A 25,965-nucleotide genomic window follows, 5' to 3' on the forward strand; every position below is an offset into this window, starting at 1 on the left:
AATGCTAATTTATACAAAGTCTAACATTTGAGCCCTTTGTTTATTTGTGAGAGGCCAGAAAAACATCCTATGGGTTCATTATGATCTGGAGAGCTTCCGCTAGTTGTGTGTTGGACATGGGGGTCAGGACAGGCATGCAATCAGCCAAGTGCCTCATCTAGCGTATGCAGAGCCATTCCTGTTTTATGCTAATGTCATCTCGGTGGGCAGAAATGAGAAAGTAGTGATGCAAGATAATTACCAGGGCACACCAGAGACAGGTGGTGCCCTAACTGTGGTGATTTAGCATTTTGAATTCCTCATTCTCATTAAGCCTGTACTATTCCTCAGTTAGGAAGTAAACTTTGGTGCACTAGGCACTAAATCTTCACACAGAAACTCTAAGGAACGGCAGATCCCAAATGCCTTCAAAACATGCTAATGGAGGGGGCTATTACAAAAAGTCACAAACAAACCTGGTGTTTACCTGCAGTCAAGGTCAGCTTGCAGGTTATCAGTGGTTCTGCATGGCAGACTCATTTCTCAGGGCTATCCCTGTACACACTTTCAAAAGGTCAGTCATTAACCATGCCATAAGAACAGAGCACCGCTTAAGTGCCCCTTCTTCACTGTTGGGTAAAGACCTATTTATGTCAGTTCTAATGGCGGAGTTCCTAAAAAGCCAAGGCACAATGGAAGCACTGCTAATAAACTGGCTTCTTAAGGGGTTAATTTTGTACTGCCCAGGCTGAAACAGGTTGACATGATGCGACTTCATGATTCATGACCCCTGCTGATGCCTAGTCGAACCACTAATTGTCTGCTTATCACCGGAACAACATGGGAACAATGGGTGGCCATTGCACTAAGGCAGAAAATCTCACTTCAGGTTCAGGTTGAAGTTTCTCTAATGACTCACTATTAGCCGCCTGACTTATACCGTTGAATTATACCTGTTTAGCTCAATAGGAACTGTCTGGGGCTGCAGACAAAATGGTCTGTCACAGGGCAGAGAGTGCTTTGGTTCCTGCCTTGAAACAAATGGATTTCACACTCCACCTGCGGGGATGCTGGGGAAAGGTGTGAATGGACACTGAAGAACAGCCACAGGACAGGACTCGACAAACTATGGAGGGAGCCAATTAGACGTGGATCTGCAGGGAAGCTCGCACTCTCTTCTTCACCTGAAAAGCAATATTGACACCGCACGGCATTCCATTTTGTAGGCAATATTCAAAATACAATTCCTGTGCCATCAATGAATATTATACACCCCCAGCGGCAGGGAGAGAGAGAGAGAGAGAGGCTCTGAGCTTTAATGATGGACAGAAAAGTGTCAGCAGATGAACCAAGCTGAGGTGAAAAGAGGGAGTAGAGGAATATTTTCTCACCACTACACATTACCAGCAGTGGCCATTTGTTTCCGGTGCCAAGTGAGTCATTTTGTGTGAGCACAATACTAACTGCCAGAGCCTGTATTAAAACTGTAGTCCACAGATAGGCAGGAAAGCTTCTGTAAGGACTTTAATCATAATAATGCTTCCACGCCTGCCATCCTCCAAATCCCACCTTGTCCCTCCTTGGTGACAGCTCAAACTTGAACTCTTTCCAGTATGCAGTTGGAATTAGATGAAATTACAGTAAAAAATGGAAGTGATTCAACATTTTCTGACATGCATCATTTTGCCCATCAAATGCCATTAAAGACAATTGATTGTAGAATATAGAAAGGTATGACAATGCAGGAGAAGAAAGGCAAAAGAAAGAGGCAGGAGAAAATTCCTACTGTCACACGGCAACGGGATGGATGAATTTAAGCTGTCAAGAAATGTAGGTATTGTCAGCTAAGATGGTTAAAAGCCAGGGACTCTCGAAATCCTGACACTAAGATGCTGTCAAACTGCCTGGAGGAATAAGAGTGGCAGTGATGTGAAACAAAGAATTCTTGCATGTTCTTGCCTGTTAACTAGTATAATCCCAATGCAGAGGAAAAGTATTGCTCAATTTAATCATGGGAATATTAAGATAATTGTTGATAACTGTTACTTTCATTTGGGGATTATAACAACATAGATAATGCTGATTACAAAGGCTCAGCCAAAAAAAAAATCAAAAATCAAAAGAAACCTAAACTTCCAGCCCACATATGTCACAAAGGTGATATCTTAACCCCGAAAAAGTTGGTGAGATGCCCAATAAAATTTTATTATATACAGTATGAATAGACTCTTCCTTTTGGCAACACGACATTAACATACGAACAACTCATACTGCTGTGTCCGTTTTATTACTATAGTATTCTATATAAAACCATCTCCAGCCTAAGATTCACAATCACCCGACTAAATAAATCATCATTTTATAGACATAGACAAACATTTCTGTTTATTGCTGTGCTAAATCTCTGGTAAGCAAAAGCATCAAAATCGCACTCCTCTTTCTTCAAGATAGACAAAAGATGGTATTTTTATTTATTTATTTATTTTGTGGTTTTACAGTCGTTTTTTAGCATTTGGATAAGACATTGGGTGGGGGATACACATATCCTGCGTGAAACAAAAAACAGGCCGATTTGAGATTTATGTATTGTGCATAATCTCATTTGGAGTTACCGTGTCCTAAAATATGTTATCTTTATCTATTTTGTTTAGTTTTTTTTGAGTACATAATTCAAATTGGGCAACAAATATCGGCCATGTAAAGAATTAAGGCTTTCCTTCTAAAATATTTCTGTTAAAACAACAGATACACTGATGACTTAATGAAAATGAAGTTGATGGATACAAATAAATATTTACAGACTATTAATAGTAGATATTCATATTATGTCAGTGCTCCATTATACAGAGCCAGACTGCTTTAAGCCTTCATCATCTTTCACTTTGTTAACTTTCTGTCTGTCTCAGACACAAGCAGCAGCCCCCTCTGCTTGGTTCACCCTGCTGTTGTTGTGCTTTCTGTGTCTCGGCCTGCAGACCAATCAGGAGCTTAATGGGACACACCTGCACCTCGCATGCCCCATGCATATAAGCCAGAGCAGCAGTCAGTCTGTGGACAGATGTCTGTATGGGCATTTTTTCTCTTTGCTTTTACACCGCCAATACCCATGCAGCACATTTTCACTCAGCCACTCCCTACACCACTGACATTATAGATTCCTCACATATCGACACCCTCTTAAAATAATGGCCTAAGTCATTTTTTCAGGTTTTTCAGGAAACACAAAAAACTCAACAAAATATTGAATATATAACATTTATTAATGATTTCACTCAAAAAGGTCATTACAATAGATGACTGTTGACATGCTAATAACAGTGTATGCCAATTATGTAACACAAGAGCAATAAATGACTTAGGCAAATTTTTGAACATGCCTTTGTGACTTAGGCAAAAATACCCTTTAACTCTGGCAACAATAAAGCTCAACTAACAAAGCAACTAAGAATTATGCTGAGGAGGCATGCACATCTCCTCACTCCTCCCTCTAGCCCCACTTTTCTGGATTCTCTACTGATGCCTATTAATGTGGCAAATTGTCAAAGAAGTGATGACACTCCACTGGCATCACATGTTTCATTGACTGGAGGTCCTGGAACTTTCTCTCCTTAATTGGCAGAGCACACGGAAACATTCTTATCCATGATATTGGTTCATTTGGCATCGCTACCCTCTGTGGCAATGCTTCCCACGCAGAGTCCTCTGAAAAGGACAGCTTGAACTGGATCATGCCTTCACTGCTGAACTGAAGAGCCCGCAACTCATGCACAGTTGGATCTCCAGCTCTTTTGCCTGGTCTGATGCTACTGAAGTAAGATCCACTCATTTTCAGAAACGCATCATGCTTGAGCACCTTCACATGGTAAGGTGATGGCTTGATTCTTGCAGTCTGAAGTATGACGACGTAGTCTCTCGGGGTGAAGATATCTGCAACTATTTTGCGTTCAATGGTACTATGCATGCTATCACACTCCATTTGTGTGTGCCCTGCAACAAGGTATTTCTGTGTTATTAGTACCCCATATTTCCTTGCAAGCTCAGAGAATGCATTTGACACACACACATTGCGGTTCTGATAACCACAGCCATCACTCCACACGATGATCTCCTTGAGTTCTGGATGGTTTTGGATCACACCTTCAAAATGGCAGTATTGAAGGTGGGCAAATACCTGACTACTCAGGGTGCCCTCCGTTTCATCCCAAATGTAGCAGTACCCTTCCTTTGATCTCAGGTTGAAGAAGGTAAAGTTATGGACCTGCAGTTTTGTTTTGTAATATAGGCTGCTGGCTTGAGTTCTTGGACACAGCAGCACAGCTTGCAAGTCCATTGACCAAACCGACTTCTCATCATTTGCAGAATCCTTGTCACGGGACTTCTCTTGCCTCGCTTCATCTTTCTGGATGATATGTGCATCATATTCAGCCTTACTTATATTTCTGTGCTTGAATGAAACACAAACATCACACTGATCTTTTCGTGGAATGAATACAGAATAGTTCTCTTCATGGAACACATCTGTAAAATGTCGTATCCCAACGGCCCTCAATCCAGCAGTTGCAGCTGCCTGTTGATATTCCCGATGTAGTTGGGAGATGGTTGTGCCTGGGTGAAGGAACTTCTTGTCTTTGTAGGTGTTTGTGCTTCTGCAGTAGTGTGAATCAACAGTAGGTAGGTCCCTCAACCAGTCTTTAAGGAAATCCTTGACTTCAGGTTCAAGCTTTGCATGCTTGCCACTTTTAGGTCCACTTTTAGATGCCACTTCTTTGTCATGGTCAGTTGTGTCTTTGTTCAGCCAGTGTGTAATGGTTCTTTCAGGGAGACCAAGTGTAGAGGAAAAAAGTGATTTGCACACTTTGAGACTCGTTCCATCCTGAAGCTTCAGTTGGAAGGACAATGAGAACTTGCGTCGGGATCCCTCAGCAACTTTCTTTTGCTTGATGTCAACCTTTTTGGCTAAAGTGGTGACATATAACCGACGTTCTTCCCAGGTCTTCATTGCCCATAACTTCTGAAATATCCACTGCCTCTGCTCTTCTGTAATTACTTGGCAGCCACGAGTTGAGACGCGCTGACAGAACTTGGAGATGCAGGGAGGACCCATAGTCTTTGCATTTATCTCTTTTCCACCTTTGCCCTTGTATGACATTCCTTTCAGACGTTTTTCCTTGGATTCATTTTGCTTCCATGTTCCTGTACTGAGGCATTTGTTTCTTTTCCTTTTGCCCATATTGTCTAAAACTTCCTCCTCATCCTGCTGTTCTGGAGTAGTTGAAACCATGGTTAGGCTATCTTCATGTTCAGGGGCAGAGGACTCATCACAAGGTGGGGTATAGTCTGGATCGATGACGACATCATCACCATTATCAACATCACTGTCATCGTCATAAATGTCCTCTTCAAGGTGTGTCAGCTTGACATCTTCAACAACTTTATCAGGAGTGTTTAAGGTATTGTCTGCACCTTCAGTAACAGAGTCTTGGTCTGTAATATGCTGCTCCATCTCTTCAACAGCAGTCTCATCAGTTTCAGTAAATGAGGCCTAATTAGTGTCAGCTTTGTCAAGTGCATCTCCTACCAAAAAGATGTAGTTACTTTGCTGACAAAAAAGCTGACTAAAAGACTGAATTTAAATACTAAATAACTGTAATATTTAAAGCGTAGCCTAAATTGTAGTAATCCTCATCACTTACAAGTAGGGGATGAGCCCTGAATGATCGAAATAAAGTCAGTGGCTGAGTAGCGTTTCATTTTTTTTGAAGCAGTCGCCATTTTGAAAAGCTTGTAAAATTGCCTAAATCACATTGTCTTTTGACTTAGGCAAAAATAATATGGCCTAAGTCACACTTTTGACATAGGCCATTATACAACAGGGGTAGAATTGCATGTTCCCCTCAACTGAGGATTCAGGCGATTTTACCAGAGGTGGCCAGCATCATGAGGGGGTGATTTAGGCAAAAAAAACATTTTTGTCAAAAAATGACTTAGGCCATTATTTTAGGAAGGTGACGATATACTTCTTTGTGTTTGTTTTGATAATTCTGTTATGAATAAATTGCTTTGTTATTTAGTTTACCCATGTGTCTCCTGTTTTTTTGTTGCAGTCTAAGAGCCGGGCTGTATCATAAATACAACCAGTAGCTGAAGCCCCAGGCCTGTGTGTTGAGTGGAAAAATCAGATAATATTGGATATTGATAATTTCTGTTTATTTTAGGTAGATACTATGAAATGAAGAAAGGGCTGTTTTATTGGTAAATGCATATGCTGTAGCTGTTGGTTCACAATGACAGATTTTCACTATAGTTTCATGTTATATGGTGTAATAATTTTATTTAATTGTATAATGTTTAACTGGCTGGCTTCTTAAATTTTGTACTATAGTGAAAGTTAAAACACTTGGATGTAGCTCCTGTATTATATTTTCATCACTGTCCTTTACACAGATTCAGTTTTGCCTGATAAGGAGCATTGGTCATGAGTGCAACTGCAGCCGCCATGTTGACCTGTATACAGTAGCCATGGCTCTGTAGACACACTTCAGAGACAACTGGGTTGACACTCCAGGGCCTTCCTACTGTCACCATGCTGCTACACAAAGATGTGTGCATGTGTGTGTTATAAGGGGGTAGTGTTGATACTGCTGGCCACAGATCCCCTCCTCTCATCATTAGGCCTCGCTGCCTGCTTCCCCTCCGGGTCCCAGGTTCCTGACTAGACTCCTTTGTGGGAAAATCAAATCTAAGGGACAGCCTGGGTTTCGCTTCAGGCTACAGAAAACAGGGTCACTGGAAAAGGCAAACGACAACACAGTTGTTTACCTGCCACATAGCTGGCTGAGCATTAAAAGCTACACAAACTTCCCTCAAACAGAAGCGGGATGTGCACTAAATGAAGCAGAACTCAATCAACATGCCGTACATACAGCATATCAAATCACCTATCTAGCATACAGCTGGAGGCTTCACAGAGTGACAAGCACATACAGCAATGATTCAGCCAGAAGGAAAGTCTTCTTTCAGGGCACACTGAGCTTGCTTGTTGTGCTGAATTAGGAAATTAAGAAATAACTGCGCTGTTCTGTGCAGATGTGAAGAGTCCTGTGTTGTTTCTTTCTTCTGGTAATTGCACAGCTTGAGTCCTCTTGCGCGCCCCCCACCACCACCCCACACACACACACACACACACACACACACACACACACACACACCACACACACACACACACACACACACACACACACACACACACACACACACACACACACACACACACACACACACACACACACACACACACACACACACACACACACACACACACACACCACACACACACACACACACACACACACACACACACACACACACACACACACACACACCCCCACACCCCCCTCCAGCAGTATTGCTGAATACACACTCAATCCCCTCTCTGCCCATGTATCTTGTTGCAAAGTGTTACGTCCAATTGCAAATGGAATTACCCGGCTCTTTCATTGTGTGCATGTCTCTTCTTTTCTCCACATGCCAAAACCATATGCTGGTCCAACAGTGAGCTTTAGAAAAGTGTACCCTTTGGTCCAATGAAGTCCTTGGCCCAGGGGCCACTTAAGTATATTTACCTTTAATCAAGCCTCTGTGGAGAGAAGGCCCACATATGAACCATGAACCCTTTCTCCTTAAATTATTAGTGTCTATACAACTAAACTACAAAGGCAAATATGTTTTGTAGGAAACCTAATTGTAACAGTACGAAATCTTCTATTAACATAAGATATGCTGCTATTTACGTATTTGGCAATTTGCGAATATGTTGAAACCAATACATATAAGTAAAATGTTCACAGTCAATGTATTGTTTTTGCAGTATAATATCCACTTGTAGTCACTTCACCAGTTTCATGCATGTTTAGGTGCTCACAGCACTTGGTTAGGGAAAGATTGTGGTCTAGTTTAATACAAAAAAAAGTCCACAGCGGCTTCAACATGATTATTTACATTTATCCTAAACCACAATCTTTCTCTAACCTTAACCAAGTGCTTTTGTTGCCTACAGCTAACCACAGACAAGACTCTGGATGTGAGCCCTGATCTCTTGCGTTTTTTGGTCCTGCAATGTGTACGCCCACCATCCACACCAACCACCCCCTGGCACCTCCATGACTATGTGTCCTACAAAATGTATTTGGTGTTTTAGTTTATTGCATAGAAACAACATTTCTAGACATGGTTGGAATTGCTGATAATCAAGCTTTTATGCGCAAGTTAAATAAATAGTAGACGACCAGAAGTACATTACATCAAAGAAACTGGTTTAGCTACATGGATAACTTTTCAAAACAGTGACAATATTGTAATCATTAGGTAATAACTACTTATATAACCTTTCTATTTTATTTCTTACAGAATCCCTTTAGGAAAGATAGCAGAATTACTGCAGTGCCACTCAATCGCACTCAGTTTCCTCATATTTAACATTTGGGTTCTGACTCATACCTAACACGAGGGAGTACGGATTCATGTCCCAGCAGACAGTGAAATGGTTACACTGGAGGTGGAATCCAAGAGGAAAATCACAGGGGGGGGGCAGTCAAATGATTTCTGTGCAAACCAACTGTATACGGCCGGTAGCCTACATGACATTGCTGATGATTTGATTTAGCTCAGCCATGTCCAAATATGCTCTATGTCTATGACTCTGGAAGGACCTCTAGCAATATATTCAAGGTCCACCGTGTTTTCATTAACATGTGACTGAGGCCTCAGAGTGTGATTTTCCTTATGGAATTCAATGGTCAATAAAACAAAATGAATGACTTAAGCCAGCACCCCTCTACTCATTACAGAGGCCACCAAGATGGATTTGACATTTCCAATACGCTGAGTGATTCCAGAAAAAGACCTCATTGATTGAGGCCAGGACATTGCACTGAGACAAAATATTAATTTTTCTAATAGCATTGTGTTTTTGCAAGAGCAGAGGCAAGCGGGTTCAAATAAAAACCCACATACATGAATAAGCCAAACATTTCTGTTTGATTTTTTTGAACATGAAGTACAGTAAACATCGCTTTTATTTTAAAGTGTAAAGATGATGTAGTCAGTTTAAAACACTGAAAAGGAGCAGATTATTCTTTGTCACTGGAGACAGCCCTAATAATACATTTCATCAGATGTCAGCTACTACAAATTATTTACAAAATGACAGCCCTCTCAAGCTGCAGTCCAAAAGCCGCACTCGCTCTGCTGGCACTCACTCTGAGAGTCAGTAACTACTCATGATGAACAAGATTCGTGAGAGACCTCATAAATCTTAAACAGCCACCTGCAAGCAGGCAAGGAGGTTCTCATTCAAAGGTTACACTCCATATTGCAGTTTCTCACAGTCCCTCCCTCTGCTCTGCAACACATAAAAATGCCACTGGTACATAAATGTAATCACCGTTAAAAACAGCTATTTGTATGGTTACCCTGACTGTGAGATTAAAAAAAAAAGTCAAGCTTTTCCATTAAAGCCAGATCCATAAATTGACGGAGCATTAGATCATACTGTCAAGTCTATGTCCTTTTCTCCCCCTTTCCCTTCTATTCATCCCTTTCACTTAAAAGCACTTTCGGGTTGCCCCAGAGGGCCTCGGCAACTGTCGCATAACTACAAAGTTGCTTCAAAGACGCTCTCTGTTGTCCATGTTGATATTTCTTTTGTGAAAAGGCAGTTGGGCTCCATCAGTCACACATATGCTGTTTGTAATGATGTCTTTGTAATGCCGGTTAGTACTGAGTGCTGTGGTCAGCAGTGTCCCACAGGATTAGCAATGGGAGGTCGATCATTTCCTGTTCCTGCTAAACTGAGCCAGAGGTAAGTGGGGTGTACAAATTAGCGCATGAATAGGAAACACGACCACAGCAGAGCCGATCAGACAATGGGTTATCCTACATCTTCATTGTTAAGCAGGATATAAGTGAAACTAATATTAACTGTGAACTCTTTAACTTCCACCTGCTGTTCTCTTTCTTCCCATTTTGCCATTCTGTCGTGTGTTCTGTTCAGCATGAAACCACATAGATTTAAACGCACCATGTGGTGGACGGATATAGGATTTATGTGGAAGACCACATACAGTAAAATGTAGTACAGTTGGAGACACCATGGGAGGTATGTAGGCATGACCAAATGGCCTGACTCACAGGTGATTGATCCAGGGAAGGAGCAAATGATAAGCCCTTGAGAAAGAGCAGCTGAGGAAGATGTCTTCTGTTATCAGTTACACTAGATTAGGAAGTTCCACGCCCATGTTGAAACAAAGAGGAATCTGTAGATCTCCACCCCACTGGTCCATTATACTATACAGACGGCCCATCTGTTCCAGCAGCCTCACTACTGCCATTCATCACCACCTTCCAGGTCCATCACACCGGGACCCAGCACCGGAATTGAATGAGGAGCCAGAGAAGAATGAAGAACGAAGAAAGAACAAAGTCCAGCTGCATTTTGAGCACATTTCTGGTTAGGGCTTTTGGTCATTACAGGGATGATTACATGCAAGGGTGTACTACAGAAATGTTTATATCTAAGGGTGTACTATACGTCCTTCCACACCTCAGCCACAACAATTTCCAGTGAATGTGGTCGTACTGGTAAACCTGTGCAATGACAAATACAAGATAACAAACCATCAACACACCCAGACATATCTGCAGTATTAATAGATCACAATTGTTTGTATATACAGTTAATAGCAGGATTAATTCAATCCTTTTACAAGAAGAAGTCAACATCAATACGATGCTGTAAATTCCTGTAAAATGATGTAATATTGTAAAAGAAAAAACAAGTAACCAGTTTACTATTATATAAGAAAGTCAAGTAAATGTTTTCTAAATATTCCCACACTTTTGTATCATGATAGTCATATGTACAAGATAATATGAATACTGTATACAAGACATGTGCACAGAAAACATTTATTAAGAGTGATTGCATTTTGAAGATTATTTTCATGGTGTTTGCCTTGGCTGGCTGACAGTGGCTAGGTAGGCTACGGCAAACATGGAAAATCAGAGACTGGGATGACATATGCCAAAGGTTCATGGCCTGATCCGAACTCTCCACCTCACAGTATGCGCCCCAGACCACGAGGCAAGCAGACCGCCTCAGATTCATGCAATTTGACAGATGGAGTAAACCCTCCTCTGAAAAATACACACATTGCAACTGGCATCGCTCCATAATGAGGGTATTTCCAACCATGTACACCATGTGCATACTCGTGCTGAATATGGGATAATATCAGCCAAAGTCAAATGACACAGGAAAACAGCTCCATATAACTGTTGTTTTTCTAACAAATTACCAATCAAATCCCAGCATGAAAAATGTTGTTTGCTGTTTTCTAAGCTACAGTGACTCGCAACAATAAAACAAATATAGAGTACCTATTCAATTATAATGTGGGCTTCCATAAAAGCAATACAAAACCACAGCTTACCAGTGTAATAAAGAACAGTTATTTGTCCTGAATACAACAATTAAGTAGACTCACAATGTAGCTCTAGATGCTTTACTGCTTATGTGCTGTTACAATCACAGCACATACATAGAAAAAAATGGAATCAGATTGCTGCTAAACTCATTTATTTAGGATTAAGATTTTGAGCGTTGCAAACTTGAGCTTTATGAACCAGGCTAAACTGAAAACGCCACATGTGACTGTCAGTGGCACTTGTACAACAACTGACAGAGAGGCTTATTCTCCAGCTAGAAAACTGAGACATACTGTATCTATCTGGATGTTGATCGTGTTGGTGCAGTGAAAAGACTGACTGTGGGAGGTTAAAAGAAGTGCATCTCGAGGCTGATGTAATGAGGTTGTAATGCTGTTTGCTTTGATGACAAACCAATATTCCCCATGGCAATGTATGCAAGCTACAGGTGAGTCAGTCTGAACAGATACATATACACAAATTTACATTTTATTATTTGAAAAGAGAGTTGGCAAAGTATTGATTGGTTCTCCTTTATAACGTTTCAAATGTTTCAAATTTGGAAAAAAAAAAAAAAAGAAGAAGGGAGAGAGACAGGGAAAAACCGCAGGATGCGGGTATTTTGATTCAAAGTCCCATGGGTCTGTGATGTGTTTATAACATAGGGAGACAACCCTGTTAAGCCTGCCAAGACTGTGAATTAACTGTCCACTATATTTCTGTGTAGACATTTGATAGCAGCAGAAGCTGAATATTGTTTAGGAGCTTACAACAAGCTGGTCACAACAAAGAAAGAGATGTGGGTTTCAAAGGCTTATTCCATTTATAACACATTAGGATACAGTAGTTATCAATAAACATACAAACAAGCACTTTTAAAATTGTAAGTGCAAGATTATTACGATAGTGCTATACACGCCCTTGGATAAGAAACTTTTAATTGCAATTGGGAAAAATTCTAAGAGCAATTTTAGCTTTTACCTTCATAATCATTTATATTTCATGAGCTGCTAATTGACTCCATATTATCTTTGTCTTCCGGCATGCTAATCCTTAGGAGAGATTGGCACAGATGCATAGGGCTAGGTATGCATGAATCACCACGGTCTGCTATTGATCCCTGCTCCTCATTGAAAAACAACTTAATGAACATTCGCCAAGGCGTCACACAATGCATCAGTGTGTTCCAGCAGATAAGTGTTCTTGTGGATTGACAAGAGGAAAAATAGGAGGCTGGTGGACACCAGAGTCCAGTCAGGGCAAGATCCATAGATTTATTGATCCCATCTCTAGATAAGAGATGCGAGAATAATGATGCTCTGAACGCTTCAGCTGGGATGGCCCGAATCCTGGGAGATTGGGCATTGCAAGAGAGGGAGTTCAGGACTGGGCTGGAAGTTGAAAAGCCAATTTGTGGACTCCTCTCTTGACACCAAGATGTCATTAGTATTGAACACTGTTGACATCCAGCCACAACCTGTACAGCCTCTCAAGAATTGTCGCCACATCTTGTCCACAGATATGCTACAGATCTCTTCACAGTGCAAGCATTCATTAATAAGTAAAAGGGAAACTTAAACTGATGACCTTTGCAACCACACAAATGCAACCTCCCCAAGGAATATCTAAAAATAAAAAAGAATGAAAAAATAAGCATCTTTACCTAACTATTTCAGAGCAATTGGCTTTCCCTAGCTCCAGCCCTAAAGGGCAGGAGAGTTATCCTCTGTTCCCTCTAAAGTACACTTTGTCCCAGTTTCCTTACCAGATGGGCACACTTTTTAACTACTGAGGCTTCTTTGCAATGATTATCATGGGCACAGCAAAAATGAGTGCAAAAGAAGTTCGCTGCATCCTCTCTCTCTCTTTATCTGTAAACCTCAAAAGGCAGGAAAATGGAGTACCTAACGTGGAGAGTAACACTACCGCCACTAATTGATGACACTAGTTACAGGGTCAAGGTGAGAGATGGAAGCTACAACTTATCAGACATTATTTACTTGTTGGTAAGTTCATAGGGACCTTGACATAACTGTAATGAGAGCTCCTCATATCCCACATATCTCGCTGTTGGCACAGGGCTATATTAATCACAATAAGCCAACTGACTTCTCAAACTGGTGGAATTGATCCCCTCATTCTGTAATCCTTGTGAAGGTCACATTCACTGGTGGTCAGTAATCTTCCCACAAAAATGGACATGAGAACTATAACTACATGATCCACAATGCTTCAATAATCTATGCTTTGCTGCGCACATTTGCAAAGAATCTATATCTCATTTGCTGTGACGTGCCCTTTGTCTTTGTGTGTGCCTGAATCGTCCAAAGGTCACGCGGTGCAAACCACAGGGAACGCAAGGAAATTATCAATGGAAATCAATACAGTATAACCCCCATGAGTAACTGGGTGGAATTGTTGCCATATTTAAATAGTAGTTGACTGTAGGCGGCAATCAAATCAAACAGCCAGGTATTTATCCCCTGAAGCCTCCACAATGGTCTCTGTGAGCTCCTGTTGTTGTTGTCAATGAGCCTCTGTATGCCCACTAAGGATTCTCGTACATTCACTGGCAGATCAAATGAATTTTACTCAGAACCATTAATTATGCTTTATTTTCATAGTTTGTCATTTCTTTGTAAACAATTATAGAAAACAGCAAAATAGATATTAATATCCTTGTGTGAAATCAGGACTTCTGTGGTCGTGTCTCTGCTTTCAAAGTTCACTGACCGGCATCCCTGCAGAGCCAGCTGGAAAAGGCTCATCACTTTTCAATTACCAAGGGGTATTACTTTGCATTGAATCATTTTATTCTCATGATGTGCCTGCCTGTGTTTAAAGCCTTCTCTTTAAAAGAGAACAAGCTAGTCGACAGAATTTGGAGGCATGCTTGAAAAGGGCTAACCACAGTACAGCAGCGCACAGAGCCGCTCCATGTGGAGTACGCAGGGGGGTGATATCTAAGCTCAACAGTAAACACCGGCATCTCTCCACTAAACCGTCAACATCTTCTCCGGTAGGGCAGATCAAAGACGCATGCACTCACAAACTCTTATCGACACACAAAAGCACTAGTGCTGCACTGTGGAAAACTAGGCTGTAAAGGGGATTGCTGCTTTTCAGAAGCAAGTGTTTTGAGAAAGGGAAAAAAAAAAAAAACGAATAATTTTCAATACAAACATGTGGCTGTTAGAGATATCAGAAGACGAGAAAAGGCTTGCATTACGTTTGCCTTCCCTCTCCTCAGAAATCCACGAGGGTGAAAGGATACTTTGCTTTCCCCACCAAACTCCATTGCTGAGCACTTAAAGTGCGTGAATGTTGACAGTTGGTGTTAGCATACAGACAACCTGCTGCTGACACAGCTCCCTCTCTTTCTGTACAGATGCAAAAATAGTCCCAAAAACAAGGTAATAATTCCCTAACATCTTTGATTTGTGTACGGCATAATAATACATTTCACAATCAATATGAGCCCTGGTCTATCTATGTCAATCTAAATCTTAAATTCAGGTTGAGTAGAGAGAGCAATAAAATAATACTGAGAGGAATCAGTGTTTACCATGCAGTAATAATGAATACATTCCCCATATTTCTATTGGTGAGGAATGAAGCTCTTTTCTTGTAACGGTTTCAGACAGAGTCCAAGTATCCGTTTTACTGTTGACTCTGGAGACTGTTGCTCTTGGCACACAGAGCCTTCATCTGGATGGTGTCGCTCCAAGGATCGTATTCCTATTTTAATTGACTGTCACTCATAGCATGCGGTCAACAGTAACACTAGGATTTTGCAGATTCCTTTATAATATTCTTGACAACAAATCAATAAACAAGAGTCTGAGCAGAAGGAGAGATTTCCTGCCATTAACTGTAGCTGTCAATCTGTCTTTTCTTTGAATAAGCCCTGTTCATGATTCCTCCCACTGTCAGTGGCAACAAGATACATTCGGTGGTAGAATCTTAAGCTTTTTAACTTGCTGCTTAAACTTCTCACAATCCAAGAAATAACCATGACATCTAGGATTACTCAACATAGTAAAAAGTTAGTTCGTTGGTATATTTCATTTTACCAGATATATTTTCATTCAGCTGCACAAACTTAATTTAAAATATCCATCACAAGGCCAAAAAGGTTAGAAATCTTTGTTTTTGTTGCTGTTGTTGTTTCCAGAGAGACAGAGCGAGACCTCCAGACTAATTCTAGGCAGTCCAGGGCTGATGTCTTGCCCCATTATTGATGAAAATAAAATTTGCATTGAAAATAAACAAGAGCCTCTGGGATACAAATAACCATAAAACCAATGTTGTTCAGGAATAATTTCATCTTGAACTGAAGACAACTGACAACTTCACCATTACCGATTCAGCACATTGTCGTAATATCTGTATTACTCTACAATGTGATGGACAAGATCCACTCAGATGATCAAATAAATACCTTCGGGCTATTCTCTGCTAATGACAAGCTGTTACCAATGTTAACAATGGTTCCGTTCCTTCTTTTCTGTGCAAGGCTGCTGTGTGCAAAGCAGTAGCAGCATAAAGAATATGTCCACAGGCACCCTATGTCAGCCGGCTGACCTACTTTATTCTCTGTAAGGTCTCGCGGCTCCCTCAAGAACCCTTCCACAACAAAGACACCATTTTGTCTTCATTAGATCCAGAAAATGTCATTGCGTGCAGTTTGCCTCCCAATGATATTAGCTTTGTTTACAATGTGTTTACCGCCTTAATTCCAAATCAGCTACACAAATAAACAAATGAGGAGCGATGAAACGAGCTTTGGCTAACAAGTTTAGCTGTCTCTGACACAGAAGTAATGCCATGTGCAGGACTACCTGCACATGTAATTGGAATAGTCTGCTGGTAACAGAGTGGGTGAGCCCTATGAGATGTTTCCACTGACACTTTGTATCCCTCTGTTAGTCCCCAACCCCATTAACATTCACACCATGCAGCTGCAGCTTTTAATCATTAATACATTTCAAATTAAATACAATTACAAACCATGATCAATGATGGAGTTTTAATTACTGCTAATAACTGACCATCTGCCTGGTGGCCGAGGGGTAAGAAAGAGGCAGCAAGTTGCATCCTGAACAGTGCACTCAAAATGTTAAGCAGATCCATGAATGCCTGTGTTAATTAAAAAGTCACATTAAACTGGCCCACCCACGCCAAGGGGCTCGAGGAGTGTTAGTATGGTAATTGTGACCCATAGACAGAAGAATATCTTAGTGTGGCCCCAGATGAGATGTGGGGGATCAGATGCATCTGCCTCATCTTTCCCTGGTGGAAAAAATAAGATACATTAGCACAGCCTGGAGCAGCTGTACAGTGAAAACAATACTGAGCTAATAATTGTGTTTTGTAAGAAAAATTAATTTTTTACACGATATATGTTTTATCTGGTTATTTTTTCATGATTGTTCTGTGGTAAAAGAAACCATCCCTGTGAAATAACTTCTGGCAAAGACTCCGAAGCTTTTCTTGCTGCGAGGGCATTGCTCTTCACTGCCTCTGCACTCTAACCTCTCTGAGGGCTGCTGTCATTTTTGTGTAAGGTTAGCATTTTTTCTAGCCCAATTTCTGTCTGAGAAATTGAAAAATATGCATTTCTCTGTGGCCAAAAGCTATGTAGACACACCCCTTGTTATTTGTTTACGAGACAATGTAGCTTCAGACTTTTGTTGATGATAAATGACAGAAAGATACAGTAAAAACTGGAGCAGCATAAGGAGAAATTCATGTTTCAGTGCACAGCCATCATCGGCGGCACGGTTGATGTCTGTGCACTGAAACGTGTTAATTTGTACCATCATGCTGCTCAGGCATTAAACGTGTTTGTAAACTAGAACGTCCTCTTCTGCTTCTGCTTTCACCAAGACCGCGCACTAGGTGGGAGATTTCTCAACTAACTTTGTAGCTGTGTGCCATAATTACCTTGTCTAAACACTATAGTAACAACCACAAAAACCATCTGCACAAAAACTTTGGACCGGTTCACAAGGCCAGAGCCAAGGGAGTCATAATGATGTTGTTTATTTCAAATCTTTCTGACTGATGATCATTTTGTCTTTCTTTTCCACTCCGTCTTGCATACACAGTCATTCCCTTTGCATTTTCCTCCTTATTTTCAAACGCTCAAGTGGAAGACAGTGGCTACGGCTCCATTGAGCTGGCAGGGGGCTGAAGCAGCAGGGGACCTGCCAGAGGGTATGTTGCTGAAACATGTCTTGACGACTAAGGCCAGATTGGGCTCAGGGGGGGGAAAGGAGATGGTTGTTCTTTGAAAGCCTCCACAGTGTCTGGAGATGTGGTCCTCATGGTTGTGGAGCTTGTTATGCATGTAAAAAACACAACTCAGAAGGGGCTACATGCTTCTTTCTAAACCCACGCATACTTCTGCTTCAGCGAGCTCTGTTCATCCTCCTATGTCACTTATACTGGAAATCTAAAAAAAGTTTGTATCATCTTATGGAGTACCTGATGTTTTTAGTATATTTTATCGTATATGGTTCCATTCCTTGATTATGTGGGACCTAGAATACCTAATATATTTAGGAAAGTACCATCTTAACGGCATGAAAGTTTTATTTCAGAAAGTAACTAATTACCATTCCCTCTTAGAAAAATAAGCATTTTTTCTAAATGTAATGAGAAAAAACTGTTTTCCTCCATTTCATGTAACGTTTTCTTCTAATCACACTCGATGTTTTCTTTTAATGTATGAACAAACCGTAGGAACTGATCTCCGCAAATAAATGTACACTTAATGATTAAGCAAGATAAACCTACTTTGTACCCTGGATGAAATTTGAACTTTCTGCTTAAACATGTGTATTTGATAGTCACTGTATAAAAGAGCTAAGTTAGAGATTGGAGGGTGTCCAGACTCTTGATACCGTTGTGGTGGAGAGAGACTGCACCCTATTTGGCCAAATAGTAATGTGTGTGATCTTTGCCTCTGCTTATGATCATTGTGTTGATTGCTGGTTGTTCATTCTAATTTGACATATTGTTCAGTAATAATTCTTTGAATCTCGACAGACTCATTGTTGTCTGCTTTCCTCACCTTAGAGCAAAATTGCCTCTACACTAAACAAACAATTGAAATGAATGACCAAACAGGAAGTATGGAAATGAAAAAGAAAAAAAAAAAATTTCATTTCATTTTCTTCAAAAGCTGGAACTTTTTTGTTGATAAATGATATAACCAGCAATTTATCTGAACTCATCCAGCTCAAACAGCTTTAATTCCTGAAGGGTTTGGATTAGAGTGTTTCCATGGTAATGAATTACAGACGACACTGGGAAACATCATGAATTTTGGTCTACTTGTGCGACTTACCCTGCCAAGTTATTAGTACTTGCGACATAAGTGCATTCAAATATGCCAGGAAAATGGCTTTGTGATGATGATGCTGATGAGGATAATAAATTCTTGAGTGAATATGCAGCCCTTGACATTTAGCTGTAGTGCATACTTTTTCCCAAATTATCTTGCGCTTACATATCTGGGACGCTATTTTTCAGTTTCATTCTTCTCTTCAAAAGACTGATAGTGAATTACGGTGATGATCGTGTGATAATGCTGACCTGGCGCAAATGATTGCGTCTACCAGCGTCAACGATTTTGACTATTCTTTCAAAGATAATTGTCTTTCTGCCCATCAAACAAATGACTGCAGTAGAGTGGGGAATCTAGGACACCTCCTGAGGAAACCTACAGCGCAAATCTTCTCAGACATTTATCCCTTTGCCACCTTCACATTGAAATATGGCTTCAGAGACAATGTACATACCTGGAGGTCCCATTGATATGACACAGAAAATCACACATTGCTGAGGTGATATTTTTAGACCCGTGCTCCTCTGCTGGGCCAAACACAGAGGGATTTCTGACTGATTGCCCATCTAAATAATGCAAAGTGTGTTCTCCTGCGCACCGAGAGGCCCTAGATGCAAAAAAAATGACTTGGATGACAGGGAACAGCTGATGAGATGTTTTGCCACAAAAGTCTTTCCATGTTTCCTTTTTCCACATTGTGAGGTGTTGATGACGTCTGTGCTTTCCATAGATGCAATGTAGAAAAGAGTGGCTTATTGAATGTGTAGCTGTTAGAAAACATAAACAAATATATAATTTGAAATAAAATTCACTGTATATGTACAATTATTAGTCTGCTTTTCTTTATTTGAAATCTTGTGGCTTTTTCATTCTCTGACACTCAAATATCTCAGGGGATAAAAAAGCTCATCCCAAAGAATAGAATAAGGATTTTGTTGTGGACTTGGACCTAAACTCTTCCTATTTCAAGTAAATTTTAATTAATAGCCTGATACAGCAAAGCCTTTTTTGATTTTCAACACAAATATTAAAAAAAAAAGTTTCATTCATTATCCGTGTGAGGGATAAAAGCTGAAGACAAGTTAAGACTTTGAAAAAGAGAATCAAAAAGCTTTCTAAAGCTTTATCTATACAGAAGGTAAACATGATGGAGGCTGGTAGCACTGCCAGTAAGATAAAAAAGCAGCTCTCTGAATCCAAATCCTCATTTGTCTGAATAATGAGAAGATCTTGACCATAGCTGGTTGCATGAATCAAAAAGAAAGTTTTCAACTGCGATTAAAAGCAGTGCTTATGCATGCTTAGAATTTCTAAATAACTTTTGAAGGACGTGAGGTTATGGAGATGCAATAACACAAGTTTCTTGTTTCTGAACACACCTCCTATCAAAGACATCCTCTTTATCAAACTGCATGTGTATTTGACTGCTCCAGTGTAGTTATCCCATATATTTAAACTGTCACGTGGATGAACACAAAAAGGCCCTGAATAAATCATTTACGTGGGGTAGGTAATTGCACACCATCTGTATGTACAGTGTAAATGGACTTGATGTGCAGAATACATTTTGGTTGATTAGCGTTTTATCACATTGCTGTGTAGAGTGCAATGCATCTGGTTCTCAGTATGCTGCTACTGTACAGTATTATTTCAATCCACGATACAGAGGAACAGAAGAGAATATGAATTGGTTTCAAAATGAAGCTGTACAGAGACACATCAGAGTGCCACTCTAAAATAAGCTGCAAGTTGACAGTAGTTAATGAATCTTTAATGTTTCTGCTTAAGTTGTCAGGGAAAGAGAAAATGGCTTCACTTATACTCCTGATGCTAAAGCACTAATACAGAGTGCCTCTCTCTGCATGAAGCTCTATCAAAGTGATGTCCGAGATAGCCATCTTGTTCTCATCACCTTGAGTCCAGCTACCAAGCAGAGACTTGCTTAAAGTTCCTGCAGGACACCGTGATCACAGGACAAATATGTCTCCTGGATGAAGTGATATCTGCTGCTGAAGTTAATCATGACCTGATGACAAGGATCTGAAGAAAATTAAAGTTTGCTGGATAGAATTACAGTTTTAAAAAAGCAAAGTTAAATAAAACAAGAGACGATATTACATCTGTGGAAATACCTCAATTAGCATTTACATAATTTCACGGGTCACATGCAAAATAAACAAGGAGGTAGAAGCAAGTATAGTAACACAATCAGGACTACAGATTGCCGGCGTTCAACAAGAATGCAGCTCCATGGAAAAGCTGAACATTCTCCTGATAGTTTTCCCATGGGAGGCAGCCTGAGACTGCAGGAGGAGCATTTCACCTGGGACTCAGTGAAGGATAGAGTTTGGCCACGAGGGGAAGTGGAGTGAGAGTCCGTCTCTGAGCTGCCACAAACAATGTACTCAGACATGACAGACCTGATACTATGCACGCCTAGTCTGAGTGCCTGTTACGTCCACCCACAGGGTTGTCAGGAAACTTGGGATCTAAAAAAAAACCATCACATCAGGACTGGCTGACAAGCTTATCATATTTCTAAACTGTGCATATGATTAGATAAATACTGTTTTAAAGCCTTTAACACAGCTTAATCCCCATACGTGTATCAAGTAGACATTTTTCTTCCATTTTACACCATATATTAGTCTATGTGAAAGCAAATGAGCTCAATTGAAAAACGTCACTCATACTTTCTACTCATGATTACTTAATGCTGACTTACTATATATTATACAAAACAGTTTTGAGAAAAGCAGCGCATTAGTCTCTCTCTTGGGAGACACTTTACGTTCAAATGAAAATATAGTTCACCTTATCTGCCCACCTTTTACATTTTTAAACAGATTCTCACTGAGGACTGTGGATGGAGAAGACAAGGGTGCAACATAAATGATACAATGACAATGTTAAAAACTAGATTACACTTTAACCAACTGAAATTTACAAAGAATAAATGACAGGTGATGAAATATGAAAATATTTGGGGCTGATGAAGTGGTTTCTCACAGGATGGCTAGGTACATAGATTGATGTGCTCCTCAAGTTTTGGTTCAATCTTGTTTGTTTTTCACTCATTAATGAAGAGCAAAGATTGATCACATCGGCACACAGGCAGCTGAGAAAAATCATAAATTGGCTTGTTGTGATTACAGTTTGTTGCAATTATTGAAAACACGGAGCTGAATTCATAAAACTGTAAACTGCATATTAACAGTTAAGTGAAGCAATCAAAATAAACCTAAAATTAAAGTCTTGCCAGTATTTTCTTATTGGTGTTGTGTTTACGTGTTTTTTTATTTGTTTGTTTGTTTTTTTGCAAACAAAGACAGTATTATTCATATATGACGTGTATGTCTGTTACAATTTTGCATGCCTCGCTTTCATCTTCTGACACTGGTTGATGCTGGCTTTATTTTATCATTCTATGTTTTACCAACAATTCCCCAGAAGGACCGAAACCACCAATAAATGTATTTTCTACTACTACAACTACTACTTCACAATCAGTTTTGTCAAACTGAGCTGACAACGACAACAAGCCAAACAAAACAACACAAAAAAAAGGAAAGAAAAACTGTTTTGGAACCGCTGTAAACAACTGACATCATTGGGTCCTATTTGCATTCTGCCTAGTGTCACAGGTTTCAGCCCTTTTTCTGTTAGCTTCTCTCCCACTCTCTCTGCACACATACAGACTAGTTTGATACAGCCGAATTTCCAATAAAGCTGTTCTCATTTACCTGTTTCTTGTTTCTGTTGTCAGACAATGGAATAATTTTGAAATAGTGACTGAAACACAGGCTATTATGGGTGAGCACCCATGGGCGTGTTGGACTTAAAATGAAGGGTGGTCAGGCACATTGCTATCTTTAGGCTGCAGAAAGCCATTGTCAGATTGACCAACAAAAACCTGGTCTGAATTCAATGACACTGTTATTTTAAGAGCACATTTGCAAGAGAGTCATGTGCGCCTACACAGGCGGGTGCACAACACGCATACACTCGAGTTGAAAATGCGCTTTAGCTGTTTGGATAAGTCAAGTGGAACATTACAACACAGCCCTAAGAACGTTGGAGCATTCTTCATGGCATATTGTGTGTTGCATAACATTGCCATGTGTCATGGATGTCCCTTGGACATAAATGTGTCTGTGCAGAGGAAAAAGGAAATCCACCTTCAACCATGACCTAGAACTGAATTTGTATTTGATTGGCTGCGAGTGTGTGGTTGTTTAAATTTAATCACTTTTTTCAATTCATATATGGGCCATTAAGCTACTAGTCATCATGTGTAACCATAGCAACATGATAAAACAGTAACAAGCAAATTTAAGGTTTACTGATATTTCCATGTCACACATATCAGAAATGAATTTGTCTATACACAATAGTAACTGATGGATAGTGAGAGTGGATGTGTGTTAAATGTGTGATTTTTCCAGTGTGAAGAAACACTGTTTCCTTTTATATATATATATATATATATATATATATATTTGGTTTTGGCCAAGTGACCTGGGTTTAAGTGGGATAACCCAGACATGTGTAAAAGATTAAATAATGCACTCAAAGATATAATACTGGATAACTCACTTGAAGAACCCCACTCTGCTTCACACTGGATGTTTTTTTGGCTCTTTGCATTGTGCAATCAATGTAAACCTTGTTGTGGATTATCTGTTTCTTAAAGCAGCAATGTACATCCAAAGTTCTAAGTCGGTCCCTGACCAACAAACAACAAAGCAGAATAAATAAATAAATAAATAAAAATAGACGTAAAAACTGCTTCTCCAAACAGTGTCTGCACTTCACCTACAGCGGTAGCAGCTTCTACAGTAAAAGTAAAAAACGAAAATGTCAAAGAGCAAGCTGCGCGTGTTACGTCTGCGGTAAACCATGCATCGTCCTGTTAGCCGGGTGAACACAACGTGCTAATGCCCTTGGGAAAGCACCTAGAAAGGGACGCATGTGTCGGAAAATGAAAAAGTCAGTGTCTGGGAGCCACAATGTAAAACAGCACAACTTCACGTGGCCATGGACACGTTAACAATGGAGAGACATGAAAGATGAAGCACAAAGTAATTAAAATTCAGAGGAAATATAAATATCAAAAGCAGAGCTGTCAGAACAGGCTCTGACGGCTGCCTGCCGAGGAAAAAAAAGTAGGGCCATGTTGGCAATAGTTGACAACCCTGGTAGAGCTTCACATTTGGACGTGTGAAAAAGGAGGTGGTAGTGTGTGTATGTGTGTGTTTTTTGAGTAGAGTGGGGGTGCTTTGTGCTGTCAAAGCTGTGGAAGCTTGTTATGTAAAAAAAAGCATATAACTACTGCCAGCAGATAATGTCACTGTCTTTGTGTTTAGGAACGGGTGTTTCAGCGCTGGCTAAAATACATGAATATGGTGCACAAAAGCGCTGAAGTGTAGACTGGAAGAATAATGCCCTTGAGTTGTCTATCATATGTCCTTACCCTATTAAGCAGGAAGAATAAAACCAGTCACTCCAGTGTGCTGAAAAGACACTGTCCATTAGAAGCCTCTAGACGTGTGTTCGCTGTACCAGACAAAGCTTTTGATTCTCTGATCATTCCTTTGATCTAAATCAAAGATCGAGATGAAGGACAGTAGACATTACCTCAAAGCTTGCGATGATCATTCCTATATTAAACAGACATGAGGCATATTACTGTAGTGACAGCATTATGGGAGGTAATGGTCAGGACTGAGTCTTATCTCACTGTCCAAATTCCACAGAGAATCTACCATCTGAGATGCAATTTCACAACAAGACCTGGGTCACCCCATGTTAAGCTTTGATTCAGCCTGTGTGTTATTTGACACAGAGGGTAATACAACACCAAACAAAGTGCCAAAGTTTAAATAAGAACAATAAAGCATATGAAAATGAATTTATAGTAGTTTACTTTCTGGCAACTAAAGGAACTGGCACAAACTGCATCGTCTTGAGTGCCACAACCATCTGTTACTGTATCAATGGGTAAATGGCATAACAATTAGACACAGTCTGTGCACTACCATACTAGCACATAATATAATGCAGGTAGCACAAGACACAAGGAAGCACCAGGCAGATGTCCAGTGGGCTTTTAGGATTTTCTCTTTGGTTTCAAAAACTCAACCACCAATCAGTAGATAAAGATGTTGACAAAGATAAGAAATATCATCTTCCTTATTTTCACCTGAGACTGAGATCAATAACAGTTCTTCCAATTACTGACACAATAGTTCGTCTTCCTGTTCATAATCAGCAGTTGAGATCACTGGGATAGCGCAGAACAAACAAGAAGAGAACCACTCTTTCATAAAAAGGACAAAATCAAAACTTAAGCTTTTAGACGAGTGGGATCTAACACCAAGTAATGCAGCGACAACAGATGTGTTCCATATAAACAAACAGAACAAGTTGAACGGGCAGCACATACTTCAAAAATCGAATGCTAAACAGACAAAAGGGGGTAATGTATAAGACCCAAACAACTCATGCAGAAAGTTTTCTTTTGAAAGTGAAATTGTCCTGAACAGTGTGTATTGTGATGCATGCATTTTAATTTATGTTGATTTTAACTGTAATTTATGTAATTATTATTAAAACCTATGAACTCTTAATAAGAAATCCATTTCGCATCAGAAAAAGTTTGTTCTAAGTTAATGACAGGCAGCTAACACACAGCTCTAAAAAAGATTTATAATTATTATTTTCAAAAAAAGATTATATATTGTTTTTTATACCTATTTGTTTTATGGCAATGTATTTTCTTATTTGTTTTTGTGATCCTGTTTTTCCTGGATTTCGTCTGTGAAACATGGCAACTACATAAACAGACACATGACAGCATATATGCATGAGGCTTCCTGCGGTGCAGCATGTCCATGTGGCTTCCATTTATTATAGATGTTCTTTATGTATGTGGGCGAACACCACGGTGTCATGTGACACACTAGGGTGCCAAATGAAAAAAAGCAATAGCACAGGTGCTACCATAAAAGCAGCTTTTCATGTATTTAACTGCAATGGTTGCTCACAGAGAGGATTCCCATTGCCTAAATAAAACCGAAAACGAGTGTTGAGAACGTAATTGAGCTGCCATGTACGCTCATCATCACTGTCAAAACACAATCAGGTGC

The 25,965-nt window shown here is 40.0% G+C and overlaps 1 protein-coding gene across 2 annotated transcripts in view; it reads right to left on the minus strand.

Moving 5' to 3' along the window:
* The window catches only part of macrod2 (mono-ADP ribosylhydrolase 2), a 396,264-nt gene that overhangs the window by 169,310 nt on the left and 200,989 nt on the right, over positions 1 to 25,965 (minus strand). The window lies entirely within an intron of this gene.

This window comes from Seriola aureovittata, chromosome 14 (genome assembly GCF_021018895.1).
Source record: "Seriola aureovittata isolate HTS-2021-v1 ecotype China chromosome 14, ASM2101889v1, whole genome shotgun sequence".
Taxonomy (NCBI): Eukaryota; Metazoa; Chordata; class Actinopteri; order Carangiformes; family Carangidae; genus Seriola; species Seriola aureovittata.